At 41.4% G+C, this 14263-nt stretch overlaps 1 protein-coding gene across 1 annotated transcript in view; it reads right to left on the bottom strand.

The window, feature by feature from the left end:
- Positions 1–14263, bottom strand: part of LOC137249056 (kelch-like protein 1) — a 50999-nt gene extending 36736 nt beyond the window's left edge. The window contains exon 1 of the mRNA XM_067780182.1: positions 14114–14263. The gene's annotated coding sequence lies outside the window, so the exon portion shown is untranslated. The remainder of the gene's footprint in view (positions 1–14113) is intronic.

The raw sequence follows: 14263 nt of genomic DNA, 5'->3' as shown, positions 1-14263 counted from the left end.
TCGTTTCCACGTCCCGTATGCCATTTATAAAACTCTGGATTTTTACCCTCTCGGTGTATTCCACGGGTGCGTCCGCATTTGTGAGATGAGCCAATCTTTCAACATCCGAGGCAAACTCCTGCAAAGTCTCATTCGCTCTTTGGTGACGGTTTTGCAACTCAATTTGGAATACCTGTTTTCTATGCTCGCTTCCATAACGTCTCGCGACAGCGGCCATCAATGCTTCATAGTTGTTCCGCTCTCCTTCGGGAGTCGTCTGTAGGAATTCGGCTGCTGGCCCCTTCAATGCTACGAATGGAGCTGCAACTTTATCTTCAGCATTCCAGTTGTTCACTGCTGCGGTCTTCTCAAACTGTAGCTTAAAGACCTGGAAAGGAACAGAACCGTCAAAGGATGGTGTTTTTACCTTGGGATTACTCGCTGAAACTGTTGGGCGATTTATTTGCAACTCCTGTATACGACCTCTCAAAGCTTCTATCTCGGCATCCATTTTGTGCTCGAGCTGTACAATTTTTGTATTCTGTGCTTCTAACTGCGAAGACATTTATGCCACCTTCAATGATAAGCGCTCCTGTTGTTGTTGTTGTTGTAGCGATTAGGTTACTCCCCGAAGGCTTTGGGAAGTGTTATCGATGTGATGGTCCTTTGTCGGATACAGATCCGATACGCTCCGGTAACAGCACCATTAAGGTGCTGGCCCGACCATCTCGGGAACGATTTATATGGCCACATTAAACCTTCAGGCCATCCCTCCCTCCCCACCCCCAAGTTCCCTGAGGAGCTTGGGGTCGCCAGAGCCTCGTCTGTTAGTGAAACAGGATTCGCCGATAAGCGCTCCTCTTGTGCTTCCATCTTGGATGTAATCTGTGTCGACATTTCTGAAATACGCGTTTCTTGTGCTTGAATCTTCGATGTTATTTCTGACGACATTTCTTCAATACGTGTCTTCTGTTCTTCCATTTTGGATGTTATACGGTTCTCCTGGGATTCTAGTTGAGATGCCATATTTGTGGATATTTGTGATGACATTTCTGTTATGCGTGTTTCCTGGGTTTCCATTTTTGCCGATATCTGTGATAACAAAGCCAACATCGCATTATTCTCGCCGCTTGCGACTGGACTCGGACTTCCGTCCTTCTCTTCAATTTTTGTTGTTGTCTCGTCCCCATTAGGATAAAAGACATACTCGTCCACATCAATTCCTTGCGACTCCATTACCTCTCGTAGCCGTGCTTGAAGTTCGATCTTATTGCCGGTTGTATTCAATCCACGGCTCTCCAACTCCTTCTTCAGTTGCTGGATCCTCAACTCACTCAAATTTGCCATGTCCAAGTCGTATTCGCAATTTATTCAACAATTCCTCTTCTGACACCAATTGTAACGAATTTACTGCAAATCCTCTTATTTGCCCTTCTGCTAACGTTCGAATCACTAAACTGTTGAATAAATAACTCCAATATTTAATAATGCAAAATGGCCTTTATTAAAGTACTTCACAATAAATAACTCTACTGTTGTCCGACAGATTGCGTGCTTAATCAAAACTGATTGATAGCTCAAATGAAACTGATTCTCGCCTCTACTGTTGTCGCCTTTTTATACTGTCTGATTTCCTCGTTGCATATTTCTAGGCTTTTCTAATTCCAGAACTTACTAGTTACTTATACATTTCTCAGCTACAACTACAGATGTATAATTTTTATAGCTTCTCTCATACCCCATGCGCTTGTATGTGTGAGCGGCACTTCCACAATTATAATTGCATACCTTTAGGAGCATCTCAGATAAGATATCTGCATGTGCTTGTGCGTTGCTTCTCCGCCGCGTGCACGCGTATGTGTAGACATAATGATTGAATTATTGATGTGAATTCACGTCACTGCTTAGCATCGGCCTAGAGATGGCAGTACCCCTTAGTGTCGCGAACATTCGTAACGCTGCGCATGTATTGAGATTAAATACAGTGACGCATGGGTTAATACGACCACCTCGTGCGGTATATGGAGCAGCAAATATTCCAGCTATCTGGCAAAGAAAAATGGAGACTGTTTTACAGGAAGTCCCAAACGTTTTAAATTTTTTTGATGATATCTTGGTGTTTGCTGAAAACTTCGAGCAGCTACTGATAGTTTTGGAAACGACACTAAATCGCATTAAATCACATGGGTTGCATTTGAATATGTCAAAGTGTGTACTATAGCGCATTTATTCCAGATTTGGCCACAAGCGGGACATGCTGAAAAGAGAGACATTTTATTGGACTAGGGAGGCAAACGCATCGTTTTCTATATTCAAAGAGACGCTGGTTTCACCTCAAGTGTTGATGCCATACGACCCAACACTACCTGTACTACTTGCAACAGACGCGAGTCCAACATGACAGGAGCCGTGCTCTCACACCGTTTAGATAAAGGGACTGAACGACCAATTGCATACGCAAGTCGAACATTGAATGCTACAGAACAACGTTATCCACAGATTGACAAAGAGGCATTGGCAATTGTGTGGGCAGTTCAGAAATTTTTCAAATATTTATACGCGCGTCATTGGACACTAATCACCGATCATAAGCCATTGTTACAAATATTACAAACGGACAAATCGCTTCCAGTATTATGCATAAGTAGAATGGCGAATTATGCAGACTTTTTAAGCAGATTCGATTTTGAGGTAGTGTACAAGAGCTCAAAGGCGAACGCGAACGCCGACTATCTTTCACGCGCCCACTTTCGGCCACCAAAATCATTGCAAATAAAGCAGATGCAGCAGACAGCCATGACGAATCTAGACGACTATGATGAGTTCGACCACTTCATGATTCGCCAAATCCACCAACTACCACTAAGCTCAGAACACATAGCAAGAGAGTCCAGAAAAGATGAACGAATTGGTAAAATAATTAAACTACTGGAAAGTGGCCAGTGCTTGAAAAGGGCAGGGTACAAATCCCCAGAAGTCAATTATAGGTTGTCCTCCGGATGTTTGACGTTCGAACATCGTGTTGTTATTCCACCAAAGTATGGAAACAAGCTGCTTGAAAATCTTCACACGGGAATTTAGGAATTGTTAAGATGAAAGGGATTGTCCGCTCATTTATATACTGGCCGGGCATAGACAACGATATCGAGAATATTGCGAACCAATGTGATGCATGTGCAAGAAAAGCAAACAAACCGGCAAAAACTGAGGATCACCATTGGGAATACCCCAAGGGACCATGAGAACGTATTCATATCGACTATGCGGGGCCTTTCGAGGGAGCGATGTTGCTGGTAATCTCGGATGCATACAGTAAGTGGTTAGAAGTGAGAGTTACTAAATCTATAACAGCAACGGCGACAATTGCATTGTTGGACGAAGTGTTTGCGGCTTACGGCGTGCCGCTGTTGTTGTTGTTGTAGCGATAAGGTTGCTCCCCGAAGGCTTTGGGGAGTGTTATCATTGTGATGGTCCTTTGCCGGATACAAATCCGGTACGCTCCGGTACCATAGCACCATTAAGGTGCTAGCCCGACCATCTCGGGAACGATTTATGTGGCCACGTTAAACCTTCAGGCCATTCCCTCCCTCCCTACCCCCAAGTTCCATGAGGAGCTTGGGGTCGCCAGAGCCTCGTCTGTTAGTGAAACAGGATTCGCCGCAGATAGGTGAGGTTGACAATTGGATTTGGAGAAGCTATATATTGCGCTGGCAACCTGAAAGGTTGCGCTACACAGCTCCTTGAAACTGGTATTTTAGTCGCCTCTTACGACAGGCATACCTACCGCGGGTATATTCTGATCCCCTAACCCACTGGGGTATAGCGTGCCGCTGTCGTTTCTGATAATGGAACAAATTTCACTTCTGAAGAATTTAACAATTTTCTGACAGCAGTTGGTGTTAAATATCACAAAGATTCAGCGCCGTATCATCCAGCAACTAACGGACAAGCAGAGCGTAGTGTACAAACAGTCAAGAACGCATTGAAAGCGATGGGTACTACGAGTAGTTCATTAAAGACAAATTTGAATGAATTTTTAAGGCAATACAAAAACGCACCGCACGCATCCACAGGGTCATCACCAGCACTACTATTTATGGGGCGACAGCTTCGCACACGGCTGAATCTGATTCGACCAGAGGAAATTTCAAAGAAGGTAGAAGAGAAGCAATACGTAAAGTCCAAGAAAACTATTAGAGTTTGAACCAAATCAAAATGCTTACTTTTTGTCTGGAAATCCGCAGATTTGTAAGTGGCTCAGAGGAACCATAAACGCACGTCTAGGTGATCTGCACTATGAAATACTCTTCAATGGGAAAAGTGTAAAACGGCATGTGGACCAAATACGCAAAACCCCTGTTGGACCTGATAAAACAGCTCGGGAAGTTGATTATTACAAGGCGAGGCTGTCAACCGAAGACAACACTAATGAAACCGAGGCATCAGCTGAAGTAGAAAGCACTGAAGCGGTAACGCAACCGGTGGTTACTGAAACGGCGCAACACGAATCGTGGGGATCGGACGATTTTGAAGGCTTTGCTTCGGCCAATAGTATAATGGGGTAAAATTTTACATCGACACCACATACAACACCCGAAACAAGTAGGATACCTCCAATTCCACGGCGATCAACCAGACAGAGAAGGGCACCTGTCGGATACTCACCTTAGCCCTTGCAGAGGGAAAAATGTTTTGTATGAAACGAGATGGCAGCGCCACGACATTGAATTATTTTTTATATACTGTAGTGTTGCGAGGAATTCACCTCACTTGGAATGCGTTTAACGATACAAATATACATTCACACAAACGTTCATATCTTACTGACCTAGATAACCACTATGAGTTCATTCGCATTTGCCGAACCGCCAAATATATCGATTCGTCATACCAAAAGCTTATGTGCGGATCATATTGACAATATGTAGTACAATAATATGCTGACAAACAATTACTTATTATGAAATCATGTACTTTTTAGTAAGTAAGCATTAATTAATGTAAGTATGTATGTGTAGGTTAAGAACTTTTGTATAAATAGAAATGGATTTCTTTAATAAAGAACAATCACTTTTTAACGCTACACTTCGGCGTTCTTCATTACTTATTTCAAAAACTACAATACATCTGGCAACTGTGTTGCCAGAACATTCTTTATCTTTTTTTTATTACTTTTTACTTTGTTATGGAAACGCATCTACTATGGGAGCAGTAAGGAAGGCAGTCGGCATGATCTAGTGGTGCTCTGTGGCTAGTCATGTCGGCTGGGCGGGGTTCTTGCCAACCTTACTGTCCTGCGCCAAAAACAGAAAATTTCCTATCATGCCTTTAAAAAAACTGACAGAAAAGCGCAGAGACGACTCAAAACGCTCAAAATTCAAACGAAACGACATCCGGTCGAACCGGATGCCACGGACAGACCGTTAAATTCAATTCAATATTCAAAAAAAAAAAACTAAACGCAAAAAAAAGGAACAAAATTAACCGAACCGGAAATGACCGGTAACCAATCGCTGAAAATCAAAATACAAAAAAAAAAAAACTGGAAATTAAAATAAAAGGGGAAATTGCCGAATATACATAGGGGCGCCGCGGGTGGCGTTGCGACGGCCGGTGCTTAGCCCACCCTCAAATCCATGGCCACCGACGCACCTATTTTTCGGTGGCCCCTTACCTGTCAACCTATGTGCCTTCTAAATGAACAAAATAATCAGCATTCCCATTTCATATAACAAGTTTATTTACCATTCATTATTAACCAAATTTATCATCAATCTTCAAAAGTTAATTTACGAGATGCTAGGATTAGCATACTTATTTACGTAAGAACTAATTCTATTTCTTTTTATTTTAGGAGCTTTTAAGAACAAAAAAAATGTGTTTCTTTTTTTTTTTTCTTTCAAAATACAAATTGGTAGATAGGGGTAATGTAAGCAAACTGGAATGTATTTGGAATTTCGCAACCGTTTACAAATTGGAGTCTGGTTCGGATTTTAATATTGATTCCGTCGATCAGAATCAGTCCCCTTTACCTAGTCTATTTTAATCTACTTTGTCATTTATTGTATTCTATTTTGTTATTATTGATTATAATCTGTAAATTTTTCTTTATCCTAATTTATTTTATTGTTGGTATACTTAGTTCAATTTTATTGTACTTCATTTTATCTTTGTTTCGATTAAGGTATTTTTATTTTAGGTTATTTCAGTTTAATTTGACTTATCCTATTTATTTAATTTTATCTTCTAATCTCCTCCCACTTTACACCTAGCAGATTTTGCTAGATTAATATAAGTGTTTATGTAAGTACGTATGTATGTGTCTATATATATCCATGATATCTGGCTGCTATAGATCTAGGCTTATACTAATTTCCTTTCCAATTTACTATCGAAAACCAATGCTGGGCTATCTCCCTTTTGGTTTTGTCAATATTCCGACTCTAAGAAATTTAATCGAAAATGAAGGAACAATATTCTAAACGTCTAATGGTTCACACAATTAATACATGTACAACTTATAGCTGCGATATACATATACGTATCGTACGTACAATTGTGTGTGTACGTATTATGTAGCTTATTTAAATATTTCTTATTTTGTTCTTCATTTAGTTAATATCTGAACTGATAGCTAGGTTGGCATGAATGCAGCATAAAATTCGGATAACTAAAATTGTCACCCCTCTTAGTCTTTCACTACGTATGTAACTGCATACATACGTACACAATTATATGTATATATGCATAGTCAAACTTACAATTCGGATACAATTTAAATCGTTCTTAATATGTATTTTAAGTACATTATGCATAACTTTACTATTAGAAAAAAATGGAAGAGATTCATATGGAATCAGTTTCCTTAAAATGAACTCGTTTTTAACGCTACGCAGCATGAGCATGATACAATAAACCGTCACACCCAGCTTACGTGATTCTGCTCGACTTTAGCAAACTTTTCTTGAAATATGTACTAATTTGTCGTTACGCGTTGAATTCTACTATCCCCTACCAGTTTACAGCACAAAAAAAACTCAACGAAACGGAGATTATGCTAGGGTTTGGAATTTCTAAATACCTTGAAAACGAACTCTACAACTCAGGCTTGGAAGTGGATAGTCCTCTTGCATCACATAAGCTGGATGCAAAAATCGTTTGTTGGTTTGCTGGGTTGCGGTCTGCGGTAGGCATTGAACCGTATATGAATTTAACACTCCGTGCATTGTTATTTAAAATATACGGGTTTGAGAAAAGCAAGGCCGGTACATAATCAATTAGTTGCGTATGAAGTAGCACGCGTTCAAAAAGGAAAAAACATTTCAGTGAGCCACTAATACATCTGATTACCGTGGTTACAGTGGTTCAATAAAAGAAAAAAACTGAATCTCAAATTCATCAAATGTTGATGCAACCCGCTTATGCTGAGATTAACATAATTCAAATTTCCTGATTACAAAAAACTGCTTATATTAAACTAAGAGTTTACAAGGTAGTACTATTATTAAGTTGTCCGTAGTACGGAACGAACTCACCCGATGGTTCAACCTCGTTGTTATTAGCCGTGTTTTTTAACACGCGCGTATACGTTTCGTTTGCGCGTGTTAAAAAACGCCTATCTTCGCTTAGATAATGCTTAGGAGACCCATCTAGCGGCTGTGGTAAAACAACTAGCTACAGCAACAGGGTGTACCGAAAAGCGGAGACGCAACGCTCTGATGGCCATAGGGTATAACATATAGCTGAATCAGTTGCGATGAATTGTGGACACACATATAATACATAGAATTAGTGTACAGGGTGAAACAAAGACACATATTTCAGTTACATCTGAGTATAATGCGTATTGAAATTTAGTAGGACAAAATTTATGCGCAGCAATTTCAGAGGTGTATTTATAGTTTGTCTCTTAGCAGTCAATATAAAGTTTAAGCGTAAACGGATATACGCGTGTTAAAAAACACGGCTATTATAGGTGGTGTTGCAGCAGACTTATGTTCGCGGCCCTGCTGTTGGTGTTAAAGCTGGCGTTGCAGCAGACCGATGAGATTGCAGTAGGTGGTTGTTGTGGGCACTGCCGACGTGGTTGGCGCAAATGCTGGTGGTTGCGCTCGTGGCTTTTGTGTGTTGTGGGAACGTCGTGCGCTAAATTAGGTAAAATTTTACCACCACGACAGTGCATAATTGCCAATGCATCGGTTGCATTTTGCGTTTGCCATCTTTTGACAATCTCTATGCCAGTACAATGAAACTAATAAAATCAGCTGATGAGATGAGCCACCTACACCATCAGTCATGGTAAATTTTGACGATGCCACCCGCACGAAACTAACAAAATTTTGTTTTAACCACCCCAGGCAGACATGAGTGAGGGTGAATCCTACCTTTTCCCCTATCACTAGCCAACTGGTACGTTCCAAGGTTGACTCTCCCAAGCGGACCATAACAACTTTTTCGATATAATTCGACGCATTAATTTTACAATGTACAATTAACTCATTTTCATTAATTAAATAAACATTGATATATAAAACAAGCGGAGAAATCTTATGAAATAAGCGGTAAGGCGGTTCATTGTTATGAAAAGACAATGCGATGTCAAAGCAAAGCAAAACGTTTATATAAATCCGTCCTTAGATAGTTTGTTGTGGAATTATGCATACCCAGTTTGTGCATGTGGCTCTTTAGTCTGCCGTGACCTTTTAAACTTCTAAGGCTTCATTCATTCATTGGCCTTTCGGCCGCTGCCTTCCCGGACAGGCCTTCCGTTGGCTCGTTTCCATTCACCCTGCTGTGGAAATTAACGGTTTATCCGGAACACATACATGAATACTTAAACTGAAAAGAGCTTTACCAAATTTCAGAATAAAAAGGTAAATGCTTCCAATGTAGCAGGACCGCACAGAAGCTTAACCGTCATTCTATATAGTGCAGAAGCATGGGCCATAACATCCCCCAGCGGGTTAGGGGGCTTAGAATATACCCTCGGCAGGTATATCTGTCGTAAGAGGCGACTAAAATACCAAATTCATTCAAGGGGTTGTGTAGCGCAACCTTTTCAAGGGATTTCCAGCGCAATATATAATTAAATGAGGTTACATATCAAAGCTACCTTCACCACCAGAAAAAGTCACTATCGATTCCTACGCCGATGCCTGCACAATAATGGCCACAGGCACAGGCCCACAGATCGATGAGCTTTGTAACAAAATAAACAGCTATCTCCCTGATCTATCCAGTTTCTTCGCCTCGCGAAACCTGACATTGTCACCGACTAAATCATCGGCGACCCTATTTACAACATGGACACGCCAAATGTCGACCATATTGAACATCCACGTCGATGGCACCACGCTACCGACTGTCTTACACAGCAAAATCTTGGGTGTGACGTTTAATCAGGATCTACATTTTGGAGAGCACGCAACCGCAATTGTACCTAAAATCCAGAGCCGCAATAAAATCCTCAAATCTCTTGCCGGCAGCACATGGGGTAAAGACAAAGACACGCTGTTGTTGTTGTTGTTGTAGCGATTAGGCTACTCCCCGAAGGCCTTGGGGAGTGTTATCGATGTGATGGTCCTTTGTCGGATACAGATCCGATACGCTCCGGTAACACAGCACCAATAAGGTGCTGGCCCGACCATCTCGGGAACGATTTATATGGCCACATTAAACCTTCAGGCCATCCCTCCCTCCCCACCCACAAGTTCCATGAGGAGCTTGGGGTCGCCAGAGCCTCGTCTGCTAGTGAAACGGGATTCGCCGCTCGAAGGTGAGGTTGACAATTGGGTTGGAGAAGCTATATATTGCGCTACACAACCCCTTGAATCCCACAAAGACACGCTCATTACTACTTACAAAGCAATTGGCCAGCCGATTGCATGCTACGCGTCCCCGATATGGACGCCATGCCTAAAGGTTACTCACTGGAAGAAAATACAGGCCTGACAAAATCCTGCCCTCAGAACCGCTACGGGCTGTCTTCTTATGTCCCCAGAACCCCACCTACACAATGAGGCGAGAGTACTCCCCATTAGGGAAAGAAATGAAATGCTAAACAGTTTCTGTTTAATACCCAGAAACCTGGGCATCTCAACAGAAATCTGATTGCTGAGACTACATCGCCCAGGGGCTTAAGGGGTCCTCTCCGTAAGCATTATGAGGAAATACGGCACCTGAGAACACAGACGTCGGCCCTCTATGCCGGGAAATCCAGTACTTAAAGAAAATACCCTGAAATAGCAGAGGAGGAACGCACTCTACCTAGGGAAACGCGCGTCACTCTAGCTCAACTTCGATCTGGGTACTGTAACAGATTAAACTCTTACCTATCCAGAATCAACCCCGACATAAAAAATGTATGTCCTGCATGCAATGTGTCCCCACATGACACCAACCATCTTTTTAATTGTAATGGGGAACCAACGCCTCTAACACCCCTCTCATTATGGTCCCCCCCTGTTGAAACAGCAAGTTTCCTTGGACTCCCGTTAGAGGACATTGATGACAATTGTGATTGGTCGCACCTATTGGATGGGGCGAAGCACTGCTAGAACAACACAACAAGTAACCGGTGCTGTATGTACAATTTGGCGTTTTATATTTTTTTTATATTTTGCGTTTTTATACTCAGCGTGCTTTGCACACAGAGTATATTAACTTTGATTGGATAATAAAATCCTCAAATCTCTTGCCGGCAGCACATGGGGTAAAGACAAAGACACGCTGTTGTTGTTGTTGTTGTAGCGATTAGGCTACTCGCCGAAGGCCTTGGGGAGTGTTATCGATGTGATGGTCCTTTGTCGGATACAGATCCGATACGCTCCGGTAACACAGCACCAATAAGGTGCTGGCCCGACCATCTCGGGAACGATTTATATGGCCACATTAAACCTTCAGGCCATCCCTCCCTCCCCACCCCCAAGTTCCATGAGGAGCTTGGGGTCGCCAGAGCCTCGTCTGCTAGTGAAACGGGATTCACCGCTCGAAGGTGAGGTTGACAATTGGGTTGGAGAAGCTATATATTGCGCTACACAACCCCTTGAATCCCACAAAGACACGCTCATTACTACTTACAAAGCAATTGGCCAGCCGATTGCATGCTACGCGTCCCCGATATGGACGCCATGCCTAAAGGTTACTCACTGGAAGAAAATACAGGCCTGACAAAATCCTGCCCTCAGAACCGCTACGGGCTGTCTTCTTATGTCCCCAGAACCCCACCAACACAATGAGGCGAGAGTACTCCCCATTAGGGAAAGAAATGAAATGCTAAACAGTTTCTGTTTAATACCCAGAAACCTGGGCATCTCAACAGAAATCTGATTGCTGAGACTACATCGCCCAGGGGCTTAAGGGGTCCTCTCCGTAAGCATTATGAGGAAATACGGCACCTGAGAACACAGACGTCGGCCCTCTATGCCGGGAAATCCAGTACTTAAAGAAAATACCCAGAAATAGCAGAGGAGGAACGCACTCTACCTAGGGAAACGCGCGTCACTATAGCTCAACTTCGATCTGGGTACTGTAACAGATTAAACTCTTACTTATCCAGAATCAACCCCGACATAAAAAATGTATGTCCTGCATGCAATGTGTCCCCACATGACACCAACCATCTCTTTAATTGTAATGGGGAACCAACGCCTCTAACACCCCGCTCATTATGGTCCACCCCTGTTGAAACAGCAAGTTTCCTTGGACTCCCGTTAGAGGACATTGATGACAATTGTGATTGGTCGCACCTATTGGATGGGGCGCAGCACTGCTAGAACAACACAACAAGTAACCGGTGCTGTATGTACAATTTGGCGTTTTATATTTTTTTTATATTTTGCGTTTTTATACTCAGCGTGCTTTGCACACAGAGTATATTAACTTTGATTGGATAACGGTTGGTTGTACAGGTATAAAGGAATCGAGATAGATATAGACTTCCATATATCAAACTCATCAGTATCGAAAAAAAAATTGATTGAGCCATGTCCGTCCGTCCGTTAACACGATAACTTGAGTAAATATTGAAATATATCCACCAAATTTGGTATACGAGCTTATCTGGACCCAGAATAGATTGGTATTAAAAATGAGCGAAATCGGATGATGACCACCCCCACTTTTTATATATATAACATTTTGGAAAACACAAAAACCTGATAATTTAGTAAATAATACACCTAGAATGTTGAAATTTGACGTGTGTACTGATATTGACTCTTGATAAAAATTTAAAAAAAATTGTTAACATGGGCGTGGCACCGCCCACTTGTGATAAAATCAATATTATTAATCATAAATCAAAAATCGTTAAATCTATCGTAACAAAATTAGGCAGAGAGGTTGCCTTTACTATAAGGAATGCTTTCAAGAAATATTAACGAAATCGGTTAAGGACCACGCCCACTTTTATATAAACGATTTTTAAAAGGGTCGTGGACGAATAAAGTAAGCTATATCTTTACAAAAAAGAGCTTTGTATCAATAGAATTTTACTTTCTAAATTAAATTATAAGATTAAATTGGGAAACACTAAAAGTTTTGAAAATGGGTGTTGCACCGCCTCTTTTATGACTAAGCAATTTTCTATGTGTTCGGGAGCCATAATTCAAAGAAAAATCAACGGATCGTTATAAAATTGGGTACATATATTTTCCTTATAGCAGAAAATGTTTCTAGTAAAAATGAACGGGATCGGTTAAAGATCAGCAACTTATATATAAAACAAGTTTAAAAGGGTCGTAGACTAGAATAATAAATAAAAAATAGTTGTGAATCAATGATATTTCACTTATCAAGTTTTATTGTAAGAAGAAATGGAGACATTTTTTTTTTAAACAGGCGGTGCCACGTCTTATGTAGAAAAGTAATTTATCGGAATGAAATGTACAATTGAAGCTCACGCTGAGTATATAATGTTCGATTACACCCGAACTTGGACACCTTTACTTGTTTCGTCATAACTTAGTTGCTTTATTGGTAATTATATACGACAGCATGACACTGCTAATACGCGTCCAAAAATATCAAAGAGGTGTCAAAAGACGCGTATTAATCTCGACAACAATAAAATATCGAGAGAGGTGTCAAACGACGCGTCTTGATATCAGTATTAATAATGCGAAGGCGGAGAATAAAAATTTTAACTCGTTCAAAAGATATTAACGAAAAACCGGAAAAAGACCCGCGCGTACCTCCAAAACCTTTCTGCGTTAGCGGCCTTCGGCCACGCTTATAAAAAATTACCATGGGCTACGCCATGCCAAATCCGGGTGTGTGGTATTAACCGTGGCTACCGCCACGATGATGCACAAGTTTTTTTGGTAGTAGTGCAGTTTAGGGGCCCCACCCTAAAGTTGGGTCAAGATCTTCGAGTGAGGTATCAAAAGACGCGTATTAATCTCGAGAACAATAATCCGAAGGCGGAAAAGAAAAATTTTATCTCTGTCCGGAGATATTTGCAGTTGAAGTTGGCGATTTTCATGTGGTTGTTGTTGTGTTGATACCCACAAAAAAAAATTGTGCATCACCGTGGCGGTAGCCACGGTTATACCACTTACCCGGACTTGGCATGGCGTAGCCCAGGGTTATTTTTTATAAGCGCGGCCAAAGGCCGCCAACGCAGAAAGGTGTTCTGCGCAAAAATACTATGGATCCCACCCCGGTTTCGGAAGTACCCGCGGGTTTTTTTCGGTTTTTCGTTAATATCTTTTGAACGGGTAAAAAAAGTTAACTTCCGCTTTCGGATTCTTGATCTAGACGTGAATACGCGTCTTTTGATACCTCACTCAAAAAAAAGGCCCAGTTTTAGGGTGGGGCCCCTAAACTGCACAATTACCGTTTTTTTTTGTGGGTACCGCACAACAACAACCATATGAAAATCGGCAACTTCAACTGCAAATATCTCCGGACAGAGATAAAATTTTTCTTCTCGAGATTAATACGCGTTTTTTGACACCTCTCGATATTTTTGTTAGCGTATTAGCAGTCGAACCCTCAACTAGACTATTGCCTTTCTGAACGAAATTAGAGTGCATGTACACTTTTGTCCGTCATTTTATGATGAAGTATGCCATGGTTGTCTATATAGTTTACCGCCATTGGCATGTACAAAATTCACACCGCTGGTACTTACCAATTTTCAAAATTATACTGGTTTGCTTTAAAACTTGGCAAATCGTTAACTTCACTAATTATCACTCAACTGAAGAATTCAAAAATGGTGCTATCTGCGTTAGGAATTACAACCTTTTCTTGCACTGATGACGTCATCAGTGCTGATGAC

The sequence above is a fragment of the Eurosta solidaginis genome, chromosome 4, assembly GCF_040869045.1.
Source record: "Eurosta solidaginis isolate ZX-2024a chromosome 4, ASM4086904v1, whole genome shotgun sequence".
In the NCBI taxonomy this organism is placed as follows: Eukaryota; Metazoa; Arthropoda; class Insecta; order Diptera; family Tephritidae; genus Eurosta; species Eurosta solidaginis.
Note: the sequence above shows the minus strand (reverse complement) of the source record. Positions and strands in the feature narration are given on the sequence as shown.